The sequence below is a fragment of the Podarcis filfolensis genome (genome assembly GCF_964270895.1).
Source record: "Podarcis filfolensis genome assembly, chromosome: 15".
NCBI lineage: Eukaryota > Metazoa > Chordata > Lepidosauria > Squamata > Lacertidae > Podarcis > Podarcis filfolensis.
In genome coordinates this window covers 23,037,769-23,061,046 of record NC_139618.1, presented here as the reverse complement: position 1 = coordinate 23,061,046, position 23,278 = coordinate 23,037,769, and the positions used below count along the sequence as shown (strand labels likewise).

The window sequence follows — 23,278 nt, the reverse complement described above, 5'->3', positions numbered from 1 at the left end:
GAGCAACAAGAACTTCTACAATTAACTCAAAGCAGTAAATAAGCATAGAAATGCTTCCCAATGGATGGAATAGTTGTGTAAACATTTCAAATTCCCAATCTGTGCAGTTCATTCAAGTTCATACCTTGTTTCTGTGTATTTAATTTGCGTAAATCATCATCATGTTTGTCAGGTGCCCTTCAGCTACTGATGGCCAAAGTATTGCTGTCTCTGTTAGAAACACATTGTCCTCTTTAGGATTGCAACAGGATATACTTACTGACTCGGGAGATGCACTTTAAGCTTCTAAACTTGTTTAAACAGCTCAGTGAAATTATGGCTTCTCTGTTAATGATCTCATTGGGGGATGTAGCATGAAGTGCAAGGTGTGAATTAACCAGATGGGCCTCTCAGTGTGGATAAAGAAATGGCATGCATAAACTGCCAAAGGGAGAACTGCCTATCTTTCTGCCTGTGCTCACATGAATGAGGTGTGGCTTTACAAGGGCAGCACACTTGGAACAGTTTGTTGCACTCCTGAACTAAATGTGGGATGCAAATAAATTTGACTTATTCAAGCAGTTTTTATTGTAGTGATGTGTCCTGGTCTGGCCAAATAGTTCCTGTTTGTGTAGGAAACTGATCTCAGACCCTCTCTATTCATAGTCTTGGTTTATCATGTCACATGGCATAGTGTTTGGATAGCTTCCAATGTTGAAAAATTAAAGCTGATGGTAATCTGTGAGCAGTTTAGGCATGTTTTTTGTGGAATTTCGAATGAGCCAGTATTCGAAGGTGCCTGGAGGAAGTGTTATTGGAATCTGGAGGCATGAAGAAGGGTCATTTGATTTTTGGCACCAGATGCAGGCAAAGGAGGGGGGGATACAAGTTTGGAGAGACTATATATAAAAATTGAAAGAAATTGCAGGATTGCAAACTCATTCATGTTTGGCTGTCAAAATTAAAACAAGCAGTAGGTCTTGGGAGCATACAGATTTCTTTATACTCTGGTTGTGGTGCTAGGGACCAATTTATGCTCCCTGCATGTAGAAAAATAATGCCGGAGAGAAAGTTTCGGAATATCTTTTTCACTGGTACATACTCATTTTCTGTACATGAGTATACAATATACAAGCACTCCCACTGCAACTGAAGTGGTACTTTACCACTTGATGCTACTGATTCTATAAATTGCCACTCCATTTATTATAGCTATTATGCACATTTTATCCTATTCAAGACTCTTTGTATATGAGAGGGAGAGGAAGACTGAGGATGGGTATCATAAGCTTATTCCAAGTATTTATTTGCTGCTGTTTAGATATTTACCAACTCATTTATGCTCTGTTTTTGAAAGGTAGGATACTGATGCTACCAGAAAGGGTGATATTAGCCATTAACAATCCAACTGCATACAAGAAGTGATGAATAAGATAAAGAAGGCTACAGAACTTGTAAATAGTCAGAAATAAGGATTATTATTATTATTGATTAAATTTGTATACTTTCCTATACCTGCAGAATGGCTTCAGCTGCAGAATTTTTATGGCTTTTCTGTCTGGGTGATGTCATTGATCACTACAGAACAGCTGAATAGGAACAGAATAGGAAACCTCAAGTTTGTATCACAGGACAGTGGGTGAAAGAGAGATGGAGTTATCTTCATATTGGAAAGTGCTATATAACATTTTGAGTCAATTTGATTTGTCGCATAAAATGAACAATAATAGATCCATAAAGTGAAGTGTAAAGGGAATTGATCTGCCTACTTCCTGGAAATAAGCATGAATTCTGGGATAGAGGACAAAGGAATCTCCTTGGATCTTATCACAGATAGCTGCACATTTCAAACTGGGGACCCACTGTAAGCTTCTGGGGAAAAAAAAGCTGTGGTTTGCCTTCTGCTGTGGTTTTTTGTGGTTTCAAAAGCGGAAGTGGCTCTTGTGGGTAATGATCTTATCGCATTTTGTACCACATGTTTTATTTCTGTTTCTATTGGCTGGTTGAGTAACCATTACCCCAGGGTGGCTTTTATAGACTTGAGAATATTTTTCAGTCCATGTAGAATTGAGGCATTAAAGTATCCAGAGTTTTGTCAGTGAAGCTGAATTTGTTGCTGAAGTCATACACTCTGCAATTAAATGTCACAGTCCTGAGTAGACATGAGAGTGCTTGGATGAGATACAGAAAGTTGTGTAGGGCTCTGACATAAAAGGAAAATGTTTTATTGTTGCCTTGTTGTAACAGCAGCAAAGGGTAAGTTAACAAAATATTGAGATTGCAACCTTTACATCTTTACAATATAACATGGAGGTAAAAATGCCTCTGTATACACATAAAATTACTTTAGTGTGGAAGCCAATGCTCTAGTGTGAACACTGATTTTTAGGAACATATTATAAGAGCTGTTCTTGAAGCTACAAACATGAGCCTGACCAAACTGCAGGAGGCCGTGGAAGACAGGAGTGCCTGGCGTGCTCTAGTCCATGGGGTCACGAAGAGTCGGACACGACTAAATGACTAAACAACAACATAAGAGCTGTCCCCTCCCTCACCCCTACGTGGTGTAAGCCTTATTTGCCATAAGAAAATTTTGTCCTGGTTTACCTGTTTCAGGGGCTACCATATCCCTTGCAAGTTACTCTCCTGCACTCCATTCCCTGCTTTTATTGTTGGGGATAACAAGCATTTTATAGTGGTACATCGGGATAAGAACTTAATTTGTTCCGGAGGTCTGTTCTTAACATGAAACTGTTCTTAACCTGAAGCACCACTTTAGCTAATGGGGCCTCCCGCTGCCGCCGCGCCACCGGAGCACGATTTCTGTTCTCATCCTGAAGCAAAGTTCTTAACCCGAGGTACTATTTCTGGGTTAGCGGAGTCTGTAACCTGTAACCTGAGGTACCACTGTACTTGTAGCAAGATCTTATTCCCATGGAACTCTCAGAAAATCTTGTGCAGTAGAGGAGTAATAACAGTTTTCGCCTGGCTTTGAAAATAAGTTCACAAAAGTTATTAGCCCATTTTAAATTTGTTTTTATTAGGTGGCCCATACTCTTTGTGACACTGAGTAGCCTGCTGAAACCATCAAGAAAAATATTTCCCAAGTTTTAGCTGTAGATAATAAGTTCTAAGTATTTTCCTTTCTCTCATACTTGAGGGTTATCGGTTAATAAGGAAACATACCTACTTGATGATTTCACTGTATGGTCTTTCACATCCCCTGAAATTCTATGTGCTTTTTGGGAAAATCAGAAAATAATATCTCAACTTTTGGGGATAGGAAGCTGGCAAAATATAGAGGAGCTTCCAGCTGTGGTGACTCAGCTCTGCCATTGAGTGTGGAAAGCTTTTTGGAGCTGTTTGGCCTTTCTGCAGGCTGACATCCTTTAGCGGTTGTGCTTAGTGGGTAGGTGTTGGACAGAGGTGCAGAAATAGATATGATGTGAAAATGTCCCTTCTAGAAGTGTTCCTTATTCACTAATAAAATAGTAGATAATTAAGCTTTGAGGATGAAAACTAACAACAAGTTGCTGTGAGTCATGAGCAGTTTGATGTTCTCTGCTGTATTCTGGAATGCAGCCAGTTGACAAGAATCCCATTTTTTACATCAATTGTTCCATAGCTGCTGGAAGTTCTTTGTTTATTTACTCCTTTGACAAGAACATCAGGATGACTGAGACATACTTCTAAAATCTTCCCTCTCCCTATCATTTGTTTGCATTGCAGGGAAATGGTTCCTTCTGATCTGCACTGTGTTTCCTGAGATACTGAAACAGTGCTTAGTCTCCAGGCCAGCTGCTGAGTGAATTGTACTGGAAGTTCGTAGAAGCTTACATCAATGTAAAAACATGCCTTTTGCCTGCTTGTCCTGGTAGTGTAGAGCAGGCAGCTTTTGTAGAAACCCTTCTTGCTTCATCTTAGTATTGAGGATTTATTCTGAATTCCATTACTGAACGAGGTAGATTTCTTATTTAAATCACCACTTGGATTAGATTAATCAGAAATAAGCAAGCAAGAAAAACAGCAAAGCTAGCTGTTAGTGAGGTAAAATGACCACAGAGATGACTGGGCTTCTGGTGTTTGTCATCAAAGCAGGACTGTTCTTTTCAGGGATTTTCCTAGGTAGAAGTCTGCTCCCAATTTGTTGTAAAGGCCACTAATGGGACCAATAGTTAGTCATTTTCATTTTGCTGGGAGATGCATAGCGACAGAATCTGTGTATAGTAATACCATTGACAGCTGGAATTTCCCAGAGTTGGTTGTATGTCTGTATCAATCCATATACTGGATTGTGTGTGCCTGAGTGCACATTGGGTTGGTGGTGGTATTGTTGTAACTGTTAAGCAGATTGGTAGGGAAAGGTGGAGATAATGGTAATGTACAGTTTCTTTGTCTTGTTGAGCTCTCCCAGGGATGTTGCACTGACTTGGTCTTTTGAAGAGAATTGTGTTGCATTAGTAGTCTCCTTACATTTTTTCTTTGCCAAACATTGATTGTGTGCAAAAAGCATAATAGACCAAAAGACCCCTTGGTTACCATCTCATGGGTGAAGAAAAGGTTTCATCAGTATGTGAACAATTATTTATGTTGAACTAAATTGACGCATTGGTAATAATCATTCTTCTCTCCTTTTGAAATAATTTAATGTTTGGTATTTTTATTAAAATTGTTTAAAAATTCAAATCTGTGCTGAACAGATCTTACCTACAAAATATTTCTCCAGATCTGAATTAACTGGTTCTGAATACTTACTGGTGTGGATTTTGGTGACAGTTCATTTAAGATTAATAGTGTGGATTGCACTCACAATTAAAAAATGCTTTGGATTTTCCCCATTAATACTGGGTATTTTTTTAAAAACAGTTATATCTATATATAGATATATATGTCTCCTGTTTCTCAAGATGAAAATCCTTCCAAGGTCGCTGAAATGGTAACCTCAAATAACACTTTTAGAAAACACAATAAACAGTATTAACAGCCCTGTATAAAGTAATGAGAATCCTTACACAGGACAAGTGGTGGTTGGAAGGCCCAGAGAGATAGTCCTGCTAGAGCAGGTTCTTAGGTGGTCTTGTCCACCCTCTCCTGTAGATCAGTATATTCATATATTTATAACATACATACAGGTACGTTATAGGAAAGTGGAAATTAATAATTAATCAGTACATGTTCAAGATGAGAACACTGCAGACATTGGGATAGTGAGGAGACGACTGTGTAAATGACTATTTATTCAGGTACTCTTTGGTCTAAATCAGCAGTATGTCAGGCTGATTTGGTTACTGGTAGAAATGCATGACTTTTCTCCCCAGGCTCACATGGGAGTGACTTGGAAACTAAGCCAAGCGAGTTTCACTCCGTTTTCTTTATGGAAGAGTTACCCTGTGGAGGAGAGCTTCAACTATGGGAAAAATAAGAAGAGGGAGATGTGTTCTTTTTCTCTTCCTCCCTTTTCTTTCTTTCTTTCTTTCTTTCTTTCTTTCTTTCTTTCTTTCTTTCTTTCTTCCTCTCCAGTAAGTGGAGGAAGGCAAACCCTGGTGGACCATGCAAAACCTATTGCAGAGGTGGATTTAGGGCAGTGCGACTGGTTCCCCTGCACAGGGTGCCGAGCTGAGAGAGTACCTTCCTGCCTCCTTCCCAAAGTCTAGTAAGTGCTGGGCTTTGGGAAGGAGATGTGAGGACTCTGCAAGGTCCTAGAATCTTCCTTACTCCTTCGTAAAGCTTAGTTAGCACTTGCCCAGCTTTTGGAAGGAGATGGGAGGGCTCTAGGACCCTGTCAGAGCCTCATGCCTCCTTCCCAAAGCCTGGTGCCTTGCTTAGCCAGCTTTGGGAAGGGGGTGTGTTGGCTGGGGGTGGGGAGCAAATGTTGGCCTAGCACAGGACACCATATTACCAATGTCGGTGCCTGGCAGTGGGTGCCAGGACCTGTCTTCCTGTTGGGTTCCAGCTGCACTAGAAAGGGTACGAGGGCACAGGGATTGATTCTCCCTATTTTCACAGCTTTTTGTCCTTGCTACTGTTGCCAGATGCCTTTTTTTTTAAAGGGGTGGGAGGGCCTCTAGTCTGGACTAGAGAAGGACTAGAATAGTTCATAGATAGAATTTTAAAGAATATTTCCGATTTTCCTTTCTGTAAACTGCTTAGAGGTTGTTGTTTTAATTGAGTAAGTGTTATGCACAATGTGAAGTAGGGTAGTGCAGATGCACAGCCCATCTTTGACGGCAACAGTGTAATCTGTTTTAGAAATTTCCAGGAGAGGGGAAACATTCACAGATTCATAAACTGGTTGCTGATTTGAAGATCAACATGGTGGCTTAAAAAAAAGTTTTGCAATTTTTCTACACATGGCCTCATTTAGTAAGGTGAATGTTCACATGGTGATCTACGGTGTGTAGTTAACACTTTTCAGCGCTTCACATCAAAGGAATTCCAAGAATTAATTTTTAAATTATAACCAGCCGATCAGAGTTCAGTGGCAGAGAATTGCTGAATTCTCATTGTTTATCCTCTGGACTATGCAGGTTCTTGGTTCCATTATTAGGTAAGCAATCAGACTAAATTCAAGAGTCTCTGTGAAAACATATTTAAAAGAAAAAATGGAGTAATGACAAAAAGTTAACCACAATGATTGTTCAAACTCCCCCCCCCCTTTTTCAAAGCATTGTTTTGAGTAGCAGTGCATGTTACTGTTAAACATAAATTTGGGAAGTGACACCAGAAGGCCTGGAAAAAAAGACTATTGATCATTTATTGGCTTGGAGGGGAAGGGAGTGAAATTATCAGTGTGGAAAAAAGTCAATAGCTTTATCAGTGACAAAGGATTAATGTGTGACGAGTGGGAATCAGAAGGTCTGTTGTGAGCCTCATACATTTTCTGGGCTTAAATTTGCTCATTGGTCTCCAACATTGAGATTTGAGCATCTGAAGCTGTTTTAGGCAATGGATCTCTGTGTTTTCAGAGGCTGGGAGAATGAAAATAGGTACTGTTGTTTTTTATTCTGTATCCATCCTATTGCTTTCTGATATTGGGTGTGTGCAGTTCTAGACTTATAAGTACCCAGATGTATAGATTTCAAATAGATTTAGGTATGTTAGTCCATATAGTAGTGACCTGCAGTGTTCTGGGCTGGTGCTGAAGATAGCATGGGATTGCCTGTGGGACTTCTAAAATGTTTTTTTGCCAGTGCAGATATCCCCTGCCAATTGTTCCAGAACTATTGGTAAGTACTGAATGAATAAGTACTTTACCTTGATCTAGGTAGGTGCAATAGATGATTTAATTCCTGCCATTATAATCATCTAGCAACTTGATCTTTTGTTGTTGCCTTAATAGTTAGCTCTTTTGTTGTTGCCTTAATAGTTAGCTCTTTTTTTTGTTTTTTTTAAGTGGTACTCACAAAAAGCCTGTACTGGAGTTGCCTCTAAGATTCATCACGTTATTCGAGTTGCTGCCTTTTTTCTTTCTTTCTTATATCTACAGTTTCTCTCTATTAATACTATACAGAGATCATGAACAACATATGATGTGTACATTCTCAGGTGGTTTAATAAATGAAAAAGAAAACCATAGCACTGTATGATAACTTGAAGTGAATGTTAGAATGCTTCAAGTAGCAAGCACAGCATGGTTTTATAATGTGCAACAGTCTAGACTGGATTAATATCACTTAGTTCAATATTGAAACTTGAAAATTGCTGAGAGTCTAAGTGGGCCGCTTAATAAACTTTTCCTCACTTTTACTAATTGAAGCATATACATCGTGTATATAATAATAGAAAAAAATTTGAACACTGGCTTCTTCCAGCACAACTGGTGTTTTAATTGTAAAATTAGTAGATTTTAATATGAAAATCAAAGGCTCTAAGCCAGGGCCTTAGCAGCCTGTTTGATAATTTGGCCTTGTGGCATTGTGTGGAAACAACTTGACATGAAGGACTGAAACAACTGTAACACCATGCTTCTCAGCCCCGTTCTAACCTGCTGATTCAGGAAGATACTATGGTCAATGGTATTGATTTCCCAAGCATCTCTTGATGGTGTTCAGCAGGGTCACATTCATTTCATTACCAGACACAACCAGAAGGAAGTTTGGAATTGTTCTAAATCGGGGTAGCTTACGTTGTACCTTCCAGATTTTTTGGACTACAACTCTACTGGCTTGGGTTGATGGAAATTATAGTCCAAAATATTTGGTAGCCATCCAGTTGGCTACCCCAGTTCTAAATAATCCGCTCCAAACATGAATACTAAGGTGATTCATGTTTATTGCTCTCATCAATGTCAAAAGACCCATAGATTCAAATTCTGAACTTTTTTTACATTGAGCATTATGGGTTTTGAAAGCTTGCAGGAATTAAAAGAAACTGTTCAACTTTTTCACATGTTCATTTATTCTGTGACTGATGCTTCTTTTTTTTAATGCAGAAGATGGAGGAATCTGAGGCTAGTGAGAAGCAAGAGAAGTTGGAGGCTGTGTTGTATAAAATACCTTGCCATTGCTTGGCCAAAATATATCTTAAGATGCTCTGCATTCTACAACATTTGAAATTACTCTTCTCAAATGAAATGTGAGAGCTTCTAGTTTAGCAATCTAGACTGATGTAGTAGCAGTTCTCTTGTGAGTTTTGCAGATTCTCCCCTCCTCCAATTTTCTTTTAAAAAACTGGAGAAAATTGAGAGGCAGAGGACCCCCCCCCAACACACACACCCCCAACACACACACACAGACGGCCTTCTTGCCTCTACTCTTTAGATGCAGTAAGTGGCTGATATGAACATCTATATCTTTTCCCTTCTTGCTAGCCCTTTCCACCTCAGTCTGTTGGACTGATTGCTGATGTTTAGACTCTTATTCTTAAACTTTTATTCAAGTGTTACTGCTGACATATTGTCTTGGTCTGATGTGTTGAGAGGCTGAACTTATCCAAGACCGCTTGACAATCTGTGGCTGTGCTTGACAATCTGTGACTTGACAATCTGTGGCTGTGCATACTGTTGAACTGATACAAATCTTTGCAGAAGGGAAACCAGAGACTTTTTAGTATGACCCAGGACTGTAGTCACTGCACTTCGTCTTCCATTGGTGATAAAGCTTCCGTTCCTCGGGGACTCCTCCATATCCGCTGTGTAGAGCTCTGGGAAGCTGCTCATTTCCCATGCCTGGCTCCTTATTTGGGGTAAAGGTCTGTGAATTCTGCGTAAATATTTACCATATCTTGTTCTGAGCAGCAGGAGAGCTTCTTGTGTTGTTTTTTTCAAGAAGCTCCAATTTGCTTGGTTTGTTCTTGCACGGGATCATGCCTCTAGTAATCTAAAACAGGAAGGAGTTCCTTTATTAGCAAACAGGGTGTGAAGAAAAGCAAAGGCCAAATTGAAAATGAAAAGACCTTAGAAATAGCAGAAAGATAGGGGGTGGTGGGGTTTGGGAATCCAAAGGGTGTACAATTATAATCTGTTTTTTATTTTGTTTTGTTATTAGTATGAAAATTGGGGAATTCGTGGAAGGGAATTTGGGTTGACTTTAGAAAAAGGTATTAAGAATGAGCACTGATGTACAAATATTGATGTTTATAAGTTAAAATTGGTTTTTCTAAAATGAATTAAATATAAAAAGGTTAAAAATTGGGGATAAGAACTTGATGAACTAACAATTTGAATTGGAATATAAGAAGGGGAAGTGTGGGGAAGTCAGGGAAATATGTTATTGAAAATACGGATTGTAAACTTTATGTGTTTTTAATTTTTTTTGTTTTTTGTTTTTTGATTTTTTTATTAAGGTGGAAAAATTTTAATAAATATTTTTTAAAAAAAGAAATAGCAGAAAGATAAGCAAGGTATAAGTCTGATTTTTAATGATATTTCCCAAGATGAGAAGTTGATTTAACTTATGTCCCCTAAGACCAGTGCTTTTAGTATAGTGGAACCTTTTCTTTGGAATGCATTCCCAATTCAGTGTTTGTCAGACAGACACCTACAGTATAGCACTTAAATACCTGTGTAGAACTAATCTTTTCACCCTTGCTTACCCTGAGGGCATGATTCAGTTATGTTTTAACCTGATCTACTGATCAGGGACACGGGTGGCACTGTAGGTTAAACCACAGAGCCTAGGGCTTGCCAATCAGAAGGTCGGCGGTTTGAATCCTTGTGACGGGGTGAGCTCCCGTTCCTTGGTCCCTGCTCCTGCCAATCTAGCAGTTCGAAAGCACATAAAAGTGCAAGTAGATAAATAGGTACTGCTCCGGCGGAAAGGTAAATGGCATTTCTGTGCGCTGCTCTGGTTCGCCAGAAGCGGCTTAGTCATGCCGGCTCCCTTGGCCAATAAAGTGAGATGAGCGCCGCAACCCCAGAGTCATCTGCGGCTGGACCAAATGGTCAGGGGTCCCTTTACCTTTACCTTTACTGATTAGTTATGTATTTTGTAGTAGTTTTATAAATGTAATTTTATTGTTTATTTTATCCTGTTTGCCATGATAATTATTTCTTAATGTTGGTGATATATAAATATTTGCTGAATAAATATTCCAGGAAAGCAGTCTTATTTTAAGGCAACTTACGCTGCATGAAAGAAGAGGCATTTAAAGAATTTAAGCCACTTACACACTTCTTTTGATCTGACAATCCATATGTAATCTGTTTTTAACTTGCTAAATTGCAAATGTATACCAAATAAAATACAGCCTTTTCCGTCAGAGTAAAGTATCATAAAAAACAAAACAAATGCTATCTTTGTCATGTATGTTTTCCCTGTCAGTATTTTCCTCTTAATAGGCCTACCTTTCCTCTCTCTTAACTCTGTTAACAAATTTTTTTTTGAATGATCATATATCTGCAGTGTTTCTCCTTACAGTGTGGTAAATGTCTTTGTTATTTTACTTGTGCTGAAAATCACATTCTCACAATGCCTTGCAGAGCTGTTGCAACCTTCATGTACCCCCCACCCCACCCTTGGTGAAATGGCTGTATTCATTCATGCAGTTTTTTCTGTTTGTTCGGTTTTTAGTCACTGCGGCTATTATGCATGCTCATAAGTATTTATTATTCATAATGTATGGAGGTGCCAGGGATTGAGCATAGGGCCCTGTGAATGCAACACATGCACTGTACCACTGAATTACAGCCCTTCTGATATATGTTGATAGCAGATATAGTAGGGTCAGCATTTCATAGGATCTGAAACTGCAGTAATGAATCTGTAAAATCTTTTAAAATAACTTGTCACTGGGATTGTTTATTCCCAGCTAATGATGATTTGATGGTTCAGTCAGTAAATGGGAGTGGTGTTTTGAGGGCTTTTCACTTTGCTGAAGGATATTTTTTAAAGCACCGCTTGCTTTACACCTTTCTGCATTATAACCTTGAACAAATCATGATAATTGGAACATTAACCTAAAATAACAATAATTGTAAAAAAACCCAACAACAACAAATCAGTTAATACCAATGGTTTAACAGAGAGCTTGATGATATATGAGTGTCTAGGTGGGCTTTTTATTTGATTTGTCCTTTAATGCTGACTTTGATGTTTTAATTACTTGCCATACTGCCTCTTTCTCTGGCTTTAAACTGTTTTAGTTGCTTGGTGGTGCATTTTTGAGGATGTTAGCTACCTTGGACATTATTAAGGCAAGATATCATTTATCTTAATACATAATAAATATGGATTTTTTTACATCACCAAAAATCAAGACACACTAATACTGGCAAGAGTTCCATTTAATCCTCAGATTGAACAAAAGTAAGTAACATTATACCTGTTTACAGCTAAGGGAACTGGAGCGATCTAGTTACTCAGTACATGAGAGTTAAAAGAATGAGGAACAGAATTGGTTTAATTTTTTGTTCCTCATCACAGTATCTGTGTCATATATGGGAATATGCATGAAGTATGGACAGTTGAAAGTTCTAGGAATGAGGAAGTTTCAACCTCCTGTCAGCCGTGTGCTGAGGATACCACTTAATGAAGTCCTCAAAGGCAGCCTGATAGAGGCTTAGTGAGAGAGGCTGTGGCCCGGGGCATCTGGCTTACAACTGAACTGTCATTTAAACCCAAGTTTCCTAGATCAGATTTCCAGCACTATATAAAAAAGTCATATTGGTTATACAGAGAGATGTCTGCATTTTCAGTGTATCCAGGGCAGTGTTGGAGCAGTAGCTGAGCAAGTGAGCTGGACATTTAAGCAGCCCGGTATAGAGCTTTTAATCCAGTAAGGGTCCAGAGGAGACAGAGACATATTAAGACTGTTAGCCTCTCCTCTTCCTGGTCGTCTGCTTGGTGTTTGAGGCTGGTTCTTCTCTCCCCTCTGAAGTAAACTGTTTTTCCTGGCCCTGGTGACAGAGCGTTTGAGCAGCCAAATGGTCACTTGTATGGTGACTCTGGACAGCCCACGAGGTCCACTCGTGGGGCAAAAGGGGAGAATCAGGGATCAAGGCAGGGCTTCTGATGTTTCTATTGGTGTAGTGGGGGCATAGGGCCACCAATGAAGTGGGGGAGCTTCAGGCTGTCTTCTGACTTCAGGTTCCTCTGGGTTCTCAGTTGCACTGTGGTTCTCTATGAGGTCTCAAGACAATCTCATAAAAAAATTTCCTTGGGGTCTGGGCAGTGTCAGGTCCTGGCACCATGGTAACTGGACAAAATTTGGACTCTTTGGCTTAGCACCTACTTTTTTCACCAAATCCTAGGAGTCTGCATCAAACTCCTATGTAGCATAGTAAATGTTTCTAATTTTGCATGTGAGTGTTTTTTTGTTTTTTTTTGAGGAATTTTTGCTAAACGCTTCAGTCTTTTATCTTGGTTGGGACTCATCCGTTGTCTGTAATGTGGAAATCAATGACTTTGCTGTATTTCATCACAACAGTTGTTTTGTTTTTTTAAATCTTATATTGATCCAGACTGCAGATGATGTGATGCCTGTCTTGTAAGCTACAGGAAAAATGTAAAGAAATGCTACAGCTTCCTTTTCAGACTTGTTATTCCACGCAGTTCTCTGGTTTCCAACCCTGGTAATGTGAGAATGAAGTGATATCACAGACAGTAGATTATTTTAGGGGAAATTCTTGAGGATTCCCCCCTACTACTACCACCTTTGTGTTTTCTATCTGTTGTATTTAGCTGCATGGATGCTTGTTAACAGAGCTTCAGCCATCATGTTGCCTGAGGCATGGTTAGTGCCTTGGGAAGATTTACATTAATCAAACACAAACAGACAGTGTAGCGTGAAGAAATTTCTCTCCCGCCAGCACTGCTCACAATCCTAATTATGTTTATTGGGGCAGAAAAAGAAAACAGCCCTTCCATCCTTGCCCTCCTTCCCCTGGGCTGAATTGGTTATGTCTCCGGAAGAGCAGTGAGCTGACTGCTCTCTGCACTGACCTGCTGACCTCCATTCTCCCTTGTGGGAGGAAGGGATAGGATTCCTGAATGTTGGTGCTATTTTTATAGTTGCCAGGTGTAAACTTCTGGAAGTCCTTGCAGGATTAGAACTCTAATGAGCAAATGAATTCTGCATACAGAAGTGTTCTGGACTAGCGCACCACATAAAAGTTGCCAACATGTCTATATGAGAGAGAAGTGCCAAAGAAAGACAGGATTTAGAACCAGTAAAACCATCTAGTTGAACACAAAGTAGAATTGGAAGTGTGGCCAAAATTGACCAGGCAGTAAAGGGCAGGGATTGGACAGTGAGCTGGACTGGTAGGCAAGCTAGGAGATTTATTGGTATAGTTACGTAGGGGAGTCCTAAAAAGAGTGGACCAGAGGTGGTCTTGCAAACAGAATAAACCCCTTGATTGGTGGAAAATCTGCACATTTAGGGGTTTTGGGGGAAGGTGCAACTTCTTGGTACCGAGGGTGTGGATTCAAGGCATTTTTTCTCCCTTGCCCCTCATTCCTCCAAGGTGCACTTCTCTGCTTAAAGCAGTGAGAGTCAAGATTGCCTTGGGTGGGGGATCTCTAGTACTTGGCTTTGTCTTCTAGTTGCCGTTCTTACTCCTACACAGTTACAAGCTCACCAGGCATCATTTTTAACTACATGCACCCTTTTTTGAGCAAGGGCATAGCTCAGTAGCACAACAGCTGCTGTATACATAAGATCTCAAATTCAATCCCCAGCATATCCAGCTACGGATGAAAATGCTCTGTCTGTAAATGTGGAGAGCCACTGCCAGTTAGTGTAGGTAGGAAGTACGAGCTAGATCAGGGGTTGTCAACCTGGTCGCTACCGCCCACTAGTGGGCTTTTCAGGATTCTAGGTGGGCGGTAGGGGGTTCTATGGCACAAGCTGAATCCTCCTTACATCAAGCACTGGTGGGCAGTAAGGAAATTTTACCATCAAGAAACATGCATTAGTGGGCGGTAGGTATAAAAAGGTTGACTATCCCTGAGCTAGATGAACCAGTGATCTGACTTTGCACAGGACAGCCTGTGTGTTCTTATGTTTACATTGGGAAGCAAAGTAATTTGCTGGCAGACCTAAAGAAATGATGGCAGTTAGATATTAAATTGTAATATATAGATACAATTTATTCTATGAAGAGATTAGAATAAACCTATATAGTGAGATATGAACACCACAAAAAAGAACTATGACACAATTTGTGGCTGTAGTATCAGTGATTTTTTTACTCCCCTCACACTGCTATTGTAATTATATTTTTAAATATATATATATTTTTGGTCTCTAAGATAGCTAAATACTCAGACCTAAGCTGTCCTCCCTCCTACTGGCTGAAGTCCTTTCCCGAAGATGTACGTAGATGCTGTTTTCTTCCTCTCCATTACCAGTCTTCACTGAGATAATAGCTAGGAGGGAGGTATGAAGAAACTCCACCTCTTTTTGCCTATCCCAAGTGGACTGACCAAATCCATTTTCAAGAATATCAGATGAGCATTTTTAAGGAGCCACCAAAATCAGATGGGGTGGCTGGGTTTCTTAAGCAATTTGACCTTCATCAGAAATAGTATTGCTGGCTAATTTCTCTGGTCCCTTTCAATCCAGGTAATCTCTGTAAGTCTTTGTTTCCTTGTTCTGATGTGTGATGTGGGAAGAGGGATAGAAAGCAGCTTTTCTTGGTGCAGAATAATAAAAGGTGAAACATTCTTCTTTATGGAAAACAATGTTTTAACAGACAAGAGAATGTTGTACACAACTGTGTTGTGTTTTGTGGTCTAGCTCCTACTTTTAAAAAAGCATATTTCAAAAAATCTGAGCTCAGCCTCGGTTTGAGAACAAAGGTTTGACAGCCAGGAAAAATGTCTCACACAGAAGAGGCAGACAGCAACACTGTCTCCGCTATGCAGAATCCTCAGCCGAATCCTTATGCTACTTTGCTGGAACCACTCGACCCGCTTTTGTGATTTACCTGTAGGTTAATCTGTTTCATATTCATTTAGTAGTTACTGTTAGGTGTATGCTAGATAATCTCTTATCTCTGTAGTAGTCCTGAATATAGCATATCTCATTCATATTCTTACCAGAAAAAAGAAAAAAGACTGCTTTTTAACCAAGGGATGTAAATTGATAGGCGTAAATGCTAAGGAGCTGTATTTATTTTCCCTTAATTTTTATATGGTTCATTTAATAAATTTGACATATGGTTCTAAAGCAGACCAATAGATCTTTGTCATAAGACACTCAAAAGCACAACTGCTGACAGGATCTCTGTGCTGAATTACTATTGCTTTTTTAAAAAATAGGATGAGGGAGTTAAATTGGTAGTTTGTTTTCTGCAGAACATTGCTGAATAACAAACAGAAAGCATTCTGGAGATTCGGTTGTATTATCAGCAATACGCCATGTGTGGTGAAGCGGCTGTGTGGGTTTCTGGCAGCACGGAGAGTGTTATGGTATCCATCATGCCTATTAATGCATGGATGTTAGATTAGATGTGATGGGCGGAGGATTTTGTGAAACCATTTCCTTGAGGGGAAACTGCTTCAAAGGAAGCAGTATTTTTTCATAGGAGGCAGTGTTCTTGTTACTCCTGTTCTAGGGCACAGCTGTGTAAAAAGGGATGTGCTTGACTAGACAAGGCATTGTGAGCTTTCACCTTTCTCTGAACTTAGTGAGAATTGACAACTCTTTGTGCTGAATAGAATTGGACATTTTAGTTTTCAGAGCTGGTTTTGTCAGCAACGGTTCAGCAGAAATATATGGAAGGGAAGGTTTTGGATTACAGTATTTGCATGTCTTTCGTCTAACCCTAGTGATCTCTCTGTCTCTCAGTCTCAGTCTCTTCTTTAAATGGGCAAGTTTTGTGAAGATGATCCAGGACAGATGGAGAAGGGTTGAAACTTAGTGGTAGGGCACATGTTTTCCATGCAGTTCAGTCCTTGGCATCTTGAGGTAGGAGTGGGTGCGACTCTTGACTGAAAATCTGAATAGCCATTGCCGCTTAGTGTAGACAACACTGAGATTTGATGTTTTGCATGTTCCTAGATAATATGCAAATGTAGAATAGTGTTCCTGTTCATACTGTACTTCTATTAAATATCTTGCAGTATCGTTCTGCTTTTATTTTTGAAACTGGTGTGCCTCATCTATTCTCTATAAAAAAAATCTTCCTTTTAAATATTATTTGCGTACACAATAGCCAATTCAATATATGTGATAAAATATAACAGTAAACTGAGAGGAGAACAGGATAAATCCATTTATATACAACTTACTTCCCAGGCAGTTTGCAAGGCTATCTTTTTTTTAAAAAAAAGTTATTGTTTGGGGTAGCCAAAGCAACATTTTAATCAAATGGGATTCAACTTCCCCTTAAATTGTCACTTTTGATGATGCAGCTAAATAATAGACTAGACAGAATTTCTTTACCTAAAAATACATACATTTTCCAGGTAGAAGAAAAGAACTTGCATAACTTATAATTTTAATTATTTATTTCATAAGATGTATATATCACTTGATTGTAAAAATTCTCAAAGCGGTTTACAAAAAGATAAAACAAGAAACTAAAAAAAAATTCACAACCATACTTTAAAACATACAGCAGTTAAAATACAGAAATAGATTAATATTACCTCACTGCTAAGCATCAAGCAACATATATATACCCTTTGGCTCACAGGTATTTTGGGACAACGGCCAGATGATTTCTAGGGAAGCATAGTTTGGAATCTCACTAATGTATAGGTTCTGTCTGGTGAGAAGAATACCAGAATGCTCAGATTTATGAGATCTTAATAAAACTGCTATGTTATGGGCAGTCCATGAAATCTAAGATGTGGAAACATTCTAGTTTACTAACTAGCATTCCTGTTTAGGCACTTATGTTGTGTAAGTTACTGGGGAAGAATGATTTCACTTTCTCCTTAGATTCCCCCCCCCCCCCATTTTGGAGATCTGGTAGCTTTTCCCAACATGCCTGTTGGAATCATCACTATGCTAGATCCCAAAGTTGCGCAGGATGTGGCATCAATGCACTCCACTAGGACCGCTGAGCATATATATGGAAAAAGTTGCTACTTAAACCTCAAAACCAAATGCTTTGTGTAAGTGTGGAAAATACATGATGAGTTGTGTAGGGTGGAATTTATACCAGGTTTGGAGTATCCTGATTCCAAACTTCTCCCAATATGCTTACATTAAGGGATGACTTCATTCATTTTAATTCCCATTGGTAGTGTCAGACGATGGCTGTATTTCTGTGCAGTGAAAATATGGTCTTTAGAAACCTTTGAGATGGGAAAATTTGGTGTCACGGCACATAACAATACTGTCTTGTGAGTACCTTGCCAAATGTAAACTAGTTGTTGTTCCACAGGTTCAGTGGGCCTAAAACACTTATAGTCTTAGATGTAGAATGAACTGCCCCGTGGGAAGTACAGTATTCAGGGCTGGAAATGTTTGATTGTAAAACGCCCTTCTTTCTAAACAGGCATACTTTCTGCAGCAGCTAAAACCAATCTGCAAGGCTCTTCTCTGGCTTCAGCTACAGAGCAGCACAATGACCACATTGAGAGTAGCTGGGGAAGCCCTCCTTCCTTGCTGGCTCTGTAAATGCAGCTCTTTCTCTGTGAAAAGCCCTGACATCAGCTATTGGAAAAAATCAGAGGACTTGTGTCATGGAACAGTGCTGAGGAACTTGCTTGAGCAGGGTCTGAATGGCTGGACTGTGGCTGAAACTTAAGTAGCAAGACTTTTACACTTCCACCCCCTCTATCTTCAGCCTTTCTCTAACCCTCTTGCTGAGACAGATATTAATCTATATGCTTGAAGCCTGGCTTGGAACAAGAGCAGCACTGTACTTTGTTGCTGGCAATATATGTAAATAAAAATGCACCTTGCTGTTTGAGGCTGCTGAGAAGCTTTGGAATCTCTTAAGTGTTTGAGTGGGTTGCAGAGGAATTGGGTGGGAATGTGAGAAGCAGACTTTGAACACAGCATCCAGGGTTGCACCATGGTGGCTCTGGCTTTTAGTTTTTCCTGAAGTGGCACAGTCTCCTCATGGGATGCACATATAGGGCAGAAACAGTAGCCTGATGCATTGATTTCCCAATCAAGCTTAAAGCCCATACTTAGATTTAGTGGGCACAGCACCCTCTTAAAACGACACCAAATTAGATGAGGAATTTGGCGCCTCCGACATTTCTATGGCAACAACACCTAAAGAATTCTATGCTGCTGACAATCTGGAGATATCCAGCACCAAATCTACATCTGGACCTTTGCCTAATGTTCCAAAAACTTATCAGAATGATCAGCCTTCTCTACTGTACTCCTGGCGAGACAGGATGGACAGATCTTTCGAATTGGAATCTGGCTCTTTGTTGGCCAGTGATCCACATTTTATAACACATACCTCATTAATACTTCCACAGCCACAGATAGAACCAACTCTCCTCCAATTAACCCAGGAGGGAGAGGGGGATTGACAGTTAATGAAACACCATGGGACTGTCCCCCCCGCTTGGGGTGCGGTTGGTTGGTTTTATCTTCTAGGGATACTTACCCTATCAGACCTCCACCTCTTTCCCATACCATTTTGACCCAGGAGTCCTGGCCCAAGGATTTATTGAGGGGATGTTACCCATCTATTGGGGAGGCTAGTATGGGATCTGGGATTTCCACAATTGAAGGGCTAGGGAGGAATGGCGGTGGGGCTAGATATCTCTATCGGCGAAGGGTTTCGAGATGCAGTGATCCTCGAATCCCTTCCAATCTACGCCCCATCCCAAGGGATGAGGGTAGGGAGAGCAAGGATTACACACCTCCGTCATTGGTGCTGTGCAATGCCAGGTCCATAGGCAACAAAACCGCCACCATGCGTGACTTTTTTGTCTCGCAGGGGATTGACCTGGCTTGCGTGACGGAGACCTGGGTACGGGAAGGCGAAGTAGTCTCCCTACATGAGATAACACCCCCAGGTTTCTCTGTCCTCCATCAATCGCGGACTGTGGGTCGGGGGGGGGAGGAGTAGCGTTGTTATTCCGGGAGGATTGCTCTTTCTTTTTTTTTTTTTTATTAAATATTTATTGGTATTTTCAAAAAACACACAACAAACAAAAACAAAAAAATAAACAAAATAAAAACAACACAAAAAAGCATATTCGAAACTAAACAAAAAAATAGAAAAAACACATACAGTTTCTGATACTTATTTTCCTCAACCTTGTTTCTCAGACCTCCTCACACCTCCCCTTCTTGTATTCCAATTTAAATTGTCAATTCAGCAAGTCCTTAACTTATTTCTTCACCTTAACTTAAACATTTATTCTAACATACTGTTATTTTACCTTACTTCTTTTTTCCATTTCCTCCATTTATTTTTAACAGCCTTATTTTCACTTAATTTAAAAAAAAAAAAAACCAATTTCACCTTATTAAAATTACACATCAATACTTATACCTCATTAATTTATTCTTAAACCTTTTTCCTAAGGTCGACCAAAATTTCCCTTCCACGGTTTACCCAATTTCCTTACCACTAACAAAATATAAAACAAACAAAGCAATGCAAATTATCCTTATGTACCCTTTGGATTCCCAACCTCCACCCACCCTTCTCCCGGTTCCAGTCCCCAACCAATATCCATCAGTCTTTATATTATTTATTTAGCCTGGAGATCTCAGGTCCGAGGCCCTTATGTCTCTCTCAGTTCCTTTCTGCCGGTCTCTTTGATAGGCCTTGATGTTAAGCCCCAGGTCTCGGAGGGGCTCCGGCCCAACAGAATCGGTGTTGCTTCTAGCCAGTCCTCCATACTTAAAAGCAAAAGCAAAGCCTATGGGGTATTCCAACTCTTGTTTCAAATTTCTTTCAAATCCAAATGTCCCCACAGCTCCAGCTTCCACCTTCAACAAATTTATAATCCTCAGGTCTTCAGATCTCCTCAAAAGAGGATCTCTCCATTTTCCAAATTCCCAATCAAACCAGGCTTTCCGCATCCAGTTTTTATTGTCCTTTTTTATCATCATGTCAGGCCTCATATTGTAGCTCTCCTTTGACTCCTGCAAACCTCCATCTCCTCCTTCATTTTCTTCAAAAAGAACATATTGCTCCATCGTGTCTACGCTTTCGGTTTCATTTATTTGTTCAGTTGAATAGGCTTCCTGTTTCAAATCCTTATCAGACTCCAAGCTGTTGTTTACTGTCCAGTGTAATAACGATACCTCTGTAGACAAAGCATCGTACTCATCTTGTAAGTTTCCCAAGAGAACCAGTGCTCTGTCCAATTCTGCTTGGAATTTAGACACTCCAGCCATTTTTGTAATGTAGTATCCTTGTTACCCCTCTAGGGGGATTTAATTCCTTGATCTTCCTTTCAGCTCAAAAACCAAAAGTCCAGTTATTTTGTATCAACCTTATTTTCAACAAGTTATCCCGAATAAACCAGCAAAAACAGCAGAAACAATGTTCTCTTTTTCCAGCTGACAACTAGCTGACTAGCAGCTCACTTGACAGCTGTCAAAATCTTCCATGCAACAGGCTTTCTCTTCGGACGTTCCCGGGTCTAGGGGGGGGTGTAGTTTCAGCTCCCAAAATTCTTTTTATCCTCCAGAATATCTTCTTATAATGTCCAAACCGTGAGGTCAGGATCTTTTGTTAAAAAAAGCAAGAAACAGATTCTCTTGACCTTAGCTGCCCAGTCCTTTGCTTTAAGTTGTTTACAAAGAGGGGGGGGTGGACTTCCTTTTTAGCCCCTTCCCGCTCGTTCCAAATCCAAGATAAGAAATTTTTTAAAGTTCCAATCTCCGTATTACTCACGGGTTGATGTTTTAGGATCCAATCACTCTTAGAAGAAGTTGGCGCTCTCTGTCAATGGCTTGCGGCTTCACTCCGTAGACGAGGGAGTACTCTCAGCACCACGCCTTACCCTGCCTCCGTTCCGAAGCCTTTAAAAAGGCTCCGTCGCGGATTGGGGGGGCGCAAATGGTGCCCGCCGAGTCTCTGTGTTCACAGGCATCCGCGCCTGTGATTTTAAGGGTCCCCGCTTCGCCGCAGCGGCCAGACCCAGACACTACGGAGCCGATTCCCTCCGGAGCTCGGAGGGAATCCGCCATTAAACAGTGGCACCAACCCGGAAGTCCCGGGAGGATTACTCTTTCAGAGCTCTGGCATCACCGGCGATCTCCGGCATTGAATGTGTTGGTCTCGTGTGGGGCACCAAGGAGAGCTTGGCTGTCTGGCTGGTGTACCGACCACCCAGCACACCTGCAGCCACCCTGTCAGACCTGCTCTAGGTGGTGGCGGGCTGGGCCTTGGAGTTCCCAAACCTACTGGTTTTGGGAGACTTCAACGGCCATGCCAATGCCGCTCCCTCCTCACAGGCTCTGGACCTAGTGACTTCCATGGCAACACTAGGGCTCTACCAGTTTGTTTTGGGCCCCACTCATCAAGCAGGCCACACGCTGGATCTGATCTTTGGCGCTGGCATAGATGCTCCCCGCTGTGGAAGTGCCATGGTCTGATCACTACGCTCTGAAAGCCAAGATTGACTTCCCGCTCCTCCCCGGCTCGGATGGCGAACCTATTTGGGCTCGTCCGCGAAAACTGATGGATCCTGATAGATTCCGACAAGCCTTGCGGAACCCTGCTCCTCCTGGCGACTCATTAGATGACCTTGTTGAGGACTGGAATAACTGGCTCTTGGCAGCCATTGATGAGATCGCGCCTAAGCGCCCTCTGCGACCCCGTCGAAACCGGGCACCTTGGTTTACTGAGGAGCTCCGGAAAATGAAACGGGATCTCAGACGGCTAGAGCGAGTATGGCGATGGACTTGTGACGGAGCCTCAAGAACATCTTATAGGACGCTTATGAAAGCCTATGAGATGGCTATGAAAGCTGCTAAGAAATCTTACTTTGCAGATTCCATTGCATCCACTAGCTCTCGCCCGGCACAACTTTTTAGAATAATTAGGTCAATAACGTCCTTAGGAGGACAACCAAATTTAAGCACAAATTCGACCCACAGCTGTGAGGCATTCGCGAGCTTTTTTGCGGAGAAAGTCCTGTTGCTCTGCCATGACCTCCCTGCCAATTTAGATGCAGTGACTGAACTGGAGGCCCCTCGACTGACTTCAGGTCCAGTGTTGGACCATTTCGATCGGATACTCCCTACTGATGTGGATAGATTCCTCCAAGTTGGTAGGCCCACCACCTGCCTCCTTGATCCGTGCCCGTCTTGGCTGATTAGGGAGTGTCCAGATGTTGCGCGGACCCCCCTGGTTGAAATTATCAATTTGTCCCTTGACACGGGGACATTCCCAGGGGAACTGAAGGAAGCAGTGGTGTGTCCACTCTTAAAGAAAACTTCATCAGATCCCTTAGACCTATCCAATTACCGCCCAGTTTCAAATCTTCCATACCTGGGTAAGGTAATTGAGAGAGCAGTTGCTGAACAGCTTGGTAGGTTTCTGGAGGAAACATCGGCATTAGATCCATTTCAGTCCGGTTTCCGTCCTGGTTTTGGGACGGAGACGGCTCTGGTTGCCCTAACAGATGATCTCCATAGACAACTGGATCGAGGCGGGTCAGGACTGCTGATCCTTTTAGATTTGTCAGCAGCCTTTGACATGGTCGATCATGATCTTCTGGACCACCGCCTCGCAGACGTGGGGATACAGGGCATAGCCCGTAACTGGTTGTGCTCTTTTATCTCTGGTCGGGGACAGAGGGTGGCACTAGGGAGGGAAATGTCGTCGCGCCACTCCTTGGTGTGTGGAGTGCCGCAGGGCACAATTCTCTCCCCGATGCTTTTTAACATCTTTATGCGCCCCATTGCCCAGATTATCCGGAGCTTTGGGCTGGGCTGTCACCAATATGCTGATGACACTCAGCTCTATCTG

The 23,278-nt window shown here is 41.1% G+C and overlaps 1 protein-coding gene across 7 annotated transcripts in view; it reads left to right on the top strand.

Moving 5' to 3' along the window:
• The window catches only part of ARHGEF12 (Rho guanine nucleotide exchange factor 12), a 95,895-nt gene that overhangs the window by 9,137 nt on the left and 63,480 nt on the right, over window positions 1-23,278 (top strand). The window contains exon 1 of one of the 7 annotated variants that reach the window (XM_083588303.1): window positions 3,713-3,940. The exons of 5 other annotated variants lie outside the window; for them this stretch is intronic. The gene's annotated coding sequence lies outside the window, so the exon portion shown is untranslated. Of the gene's footprint in view, window positions 1-3,712; window positions 3,941-14,890; window positions 14,983-23,278 lie in introns of those variants that run through there. One more of the 7 variants, XM_083588304.1, reaches the window with a different exon arrangement.